Below are 4,460 nucleotides of genomic sequence, written 5' to 3' on the forward strand. Positions count from 1 at the left end.
TGAATGTTATATAATATTAAGAGGGTATGCAATATTGCATGTCGCCCTCAAGAATGGTCCAAGAAACCTTCGAAAATCTAGGCAACTTTGGTTTTCTTCTATCAGTAGTGGTCCCGACTCGGACACATTCTCAACTATTTCAGTTTTCAATGTACAATGAACATTTGAATGTTATATAATATTAAGAGGGTATGCAATATTGCATGTCGCACTCAAGAATGGTCCAAGAAACCTTCGAAAATCTAGGCAACTTTGGTTTTCTTCTATCAGTAGTGGTCCTGACTCGGACACATTCTCAACTATTTTAGTTTTCAATGTACATTGATTTTTTTACCAAAAATATTTGAATGTTATATAAAATTAAGAGGGTATGCAATATTGCATGTCGCACTCAAGAATGGTCCAAGAAACCTTCGAAAATCTATGCAACTTTGGTTTTATTCTATCAGAGGTGGTCCCGACTCGGACACATTCTCAACTATTTCAGTTTTCAATGTACATTGATTTTTTTACCAAAAATATTTGAATGTTATATAAAATTAAGAGGGTATGCAATATTGCATGTCGCACTCAAGAATGGTCCAAGAAACCTTCGAAAATCTATGCAACTTTGGTTTTATTCTATCAGAGGTGGTCCCGACTCGGACACATTCTCAACTATTTCAGTTTTCAATGTACATTGATTTTTTTACCAAAAATATTTGAATGTTATATAAAATTAAGAGGGTATGCAATATTGCATGTTGCACTCAAGAATGGTCCAAGAAACCTTCGAAAATCTAGGCAACTTCGGTTTTGTTCTATCAGTAGTGGTCCCGACTCGGACACATTCTCAACTATTTCAGTTTTCAATGTACATTGATTTTTTTACCAAAAATATTTGAATGTTATATAAAATTAAGAGGGTATGCAATATTGCATGTCGCACTCAAGAATGGTCCAAGAAGCGTTCGAAAATCTATGCAACTTTGGTTTTATTCTATCAGAGGTGGTCCCGACTCGGACACATTCTCAACTATTTCAGTTTTCAATGTACATTGAACTTTTGCAAAATATTTAAATGTTACATAAAATTAAGAGGGTATGCAATATTGCATGTCGCACTCAAGAATGGTCCAAGAAACCTTCGAAAATCTTTGCAACCTTGGTTTTGTTCTATCAGTAGTGGTCCCGACTCGGACACATTCTCAACTATTTCAGTTTTCAATGTACAATGAACATTTGAATGTTATATAATATTAAGAGGGTATGCAATATTGCATGTCGCACTCAAGAATGGTCCAAGAAGCGTTCGAAAATCTATGCAACTTTGGTTTTATTCTATCAGATGTGGTCCCGACTCGGACACATTCTCAACTATTTCAGTTTTCAATGTACATTGAACTTTTGCAAAATATTTAAATGTTACATAAAATTAAGAGGGTATGCAATATTGCATGTCGCACTCAAGAATGGTCCAAGAAACCTTCGAAAATCTTTGCAACCTTGGTTTTGTTCTATCAGTAGTGGTCCCGACTCGGACACATTCTCAACTATTTCAGTTTTCAATGTACAATGAACATTTGAATGTTATATAATATTAAGAGGGTATGCAATATTGCATGTCGCACTCAAGAATGGTCCAAGAAACCTTCGAAAATCTAGGCAACTTTGGTTTTGTTCTATCAGTAGTGGTCCCGACTCGGACACATTCTCAACTATTTCAGTTTTCAATGTACATTGAACATTTGAATGTTACATAAAATTAAGAGGGTATGCAATATTGCATGTCGCACTCAAGAATGGTCCAAGAAACCTTCGAAAATCTAGGCAACTTTGGTTTTCTTCTATCAGTAGTGGTCCCGACTCGGACACATTATCAACTATTTCAGTTTTCAATGTACATTGATTTTTTTACCAAAAATGTATGATTGTTATATAAAATTAAGAGGGTATGCAATATTGCATGTCGCACTCAAGAATGGTCCAAGAAACCTTCGAAAATCTATGCAACTTTGGTTTTATTCTATCAGAGGTGGTCCCGACTCGGACACATTCTCAACTATTTCAGTTTTCAATGTACAATGAACATTTGAATGTTATATAATATTAAGAGGGTATGCAATATTGCATGTCGCACTCAAGAATGGTCCAAGAAACCTTCGAAAATCTAGGCAACTTTGGTTTTCTTCTATCAGTAGTGGTCCCGACTCGGACACATTATCAACTATTTCAGTTTTCAATGTACATTGATTTTTTTACCAAAAATATTTGAATGTTATATAAAATTAAGAGGGTATGCAATATTGCATGTCGCACTCAAGAATGGTCCAAGAAACCTTCGAAAATCTAGGCAACTTTGGTTTTATTCTATCAGAGGTGGTCCCGACCCGGACACATTCTCAACTATTTCAGTTTTCAATGTACATTGATTTTTTTACCAAAAATATTTGAATGTTATATAAAATTAAGAGGGTATGCAATATTGCATGTCGCACTCAAGAATGGTCCAAGAAGCGTTCGAAAATCTATGCAACTTTGGTTTTATTCTATCAGATGTGGTCCCGACTCGGACACATTCTCAACTATTTCAGTTTTCAATGTACATTGAACTTTTGCAAAATATTTAAATGTTACATAAAATTAAGAGGGTATGCAATATTGCATGTCGCACTCAAGAATGGTCCAAGAAACCTTCGAAAATCTTTGCAACCTTGGTTTTGTTCTATCAGTAGTGGTCCCGACTCGGACACATTCTCAACTATTTCAGTTTTCAATGTACAATGAACATTTGAATGTTATATAATATTAAGAGGGTATGCAATATTGCATGTCGCACTCAAGAATGGTCCAAGAAACCTTCGAAAATCTAGGCAACTTTGGTTTTGTTCTATCAGTAGTGGTCCCGACTCGGACACATTCTCAACTATTTCAGTTTTCAATGTACATTGAACATTTGAATGTTACATAAAATTAAGAGGGTATGCAATATTGCATGTCGCACTCAAGAATGGTCCAAGAAACCTTCGAAAATCTAGGCAACTTTGGTTTTCTTCTATCAGTAGTGGTCCCGACTCGGACACATTATCAACTATTTCAGTTTTCAATGTACATTGATTTTTTTACCAAAAATGTATGATTGTTATATAAAATTAAGAGGGTATGCAATATTGCATGTCGCACTCAAGAATGGTCCAAGAAACCTTCGAAAATCTATGCAACTTTGGTTTTATTCTATCAGAGGTGGTCCCGACTCGGACACATTCTCAACTATTTCAGTTTTCAATGTACAATGAACATTTGAATGTTATATAATATTAAGAGGGTATGCAATATTGCATGTCGCACTCAAGAATGGTCCAAGAAACCTTCGAAAATCTAGGCAACTTTGGTTTTCTTCTATCAGTAGTGGTCCCGACTCGGACACATTATCAACTATTTCAGTTTTCAATGTACATTGATTTTTTTACCAAAAATATTTGAATGTTATATAAAATTAAGAGGGTATGCAATATTGCATGTCGCACTCAAGAATGGTCCAAGAAACCTTCGAAAATCTAGGCAACTTTGGTTTTATTCTATCAGAGGTGGTCCCGACCCGGACACATTCTCAACTATTTCAGTTTTCAATGTACATTGATTTTTTTACCAAAAATATTTGAATGTTATATAAAATTAAGAGGGTATGCAATATTGCATGTCGCACTCAAGAATGGTCCAAGAAACCTTCGAAAATCTATGCAACTTTGGTTTTGTTCTATCAGTAGTGGTCCCGACTCGGACACATTCTCAACTATTTCAGTTTTCAATGTACATTGAACTTTTGCAAAATATTTAAATGTTACAATAAAATTAAGAGGGTATGCAATATTGCATGTCGCACTCAAGAATGGTCCAAGAAACCTTCGAAAATCTAGGCAACTTTGGTTTTGTTCTATCAGTAGTGGTCCCGACTCGGACACATTCTCAACTATTTCAGTTTTCAATGTACAATGAACATTTGAATGTTATATAATATTAAGAGGGTATGCAATATTGCATGTCGCACTCAAGAATGGTCCAAGAAACCTTCGAAAATCTAGGCAACTTTGGTTTTGTTCTATCAGTAGTGGTCCCGACTCGGACACATTCTCAACTATTTCAGTTTTCAATGTACATTGAACATTTGAATGTTACATAAAATTAAGAGGGTATGCAATATTGCATGTCGCACTCAAGAATGGTCCAAGAAACCTTCGAAAATCTAGGCAACTTTGGTTTTCTTCTATCAGTAGTGGTCCCGACTCGGACACATTATCAACTATCTCAGTTTTCAATGTACATTGATTTTTTTACCAAAAATGTATGATTGTTATATAAAATTAAGAGGGTATGTAATATTGCATGTCGCACTCAAGAATGGTCCAAGAAACCTTCGAAAATCTATGCAACTTTGGTTTTATTCTATCAGAGGTGGTCCCAACCCGGACACATTCTCAACT

This window comes from Phalangium opilio, unplaced genomic scaffold (assembly GCF_054372755.1).
Source record: "Phalangium opilio isolate 3A_F unplaced genomic scaffold, DU_Popi_V2 ptg000055l_1, whole genome shotgun sequence".
NCBI classification, from domain to species: Eukaryota; Metazoa; Arthropoda; class Arachnida; order Opiliones; family Phalangiidae; genus Phalangium; species Phalangium opilio.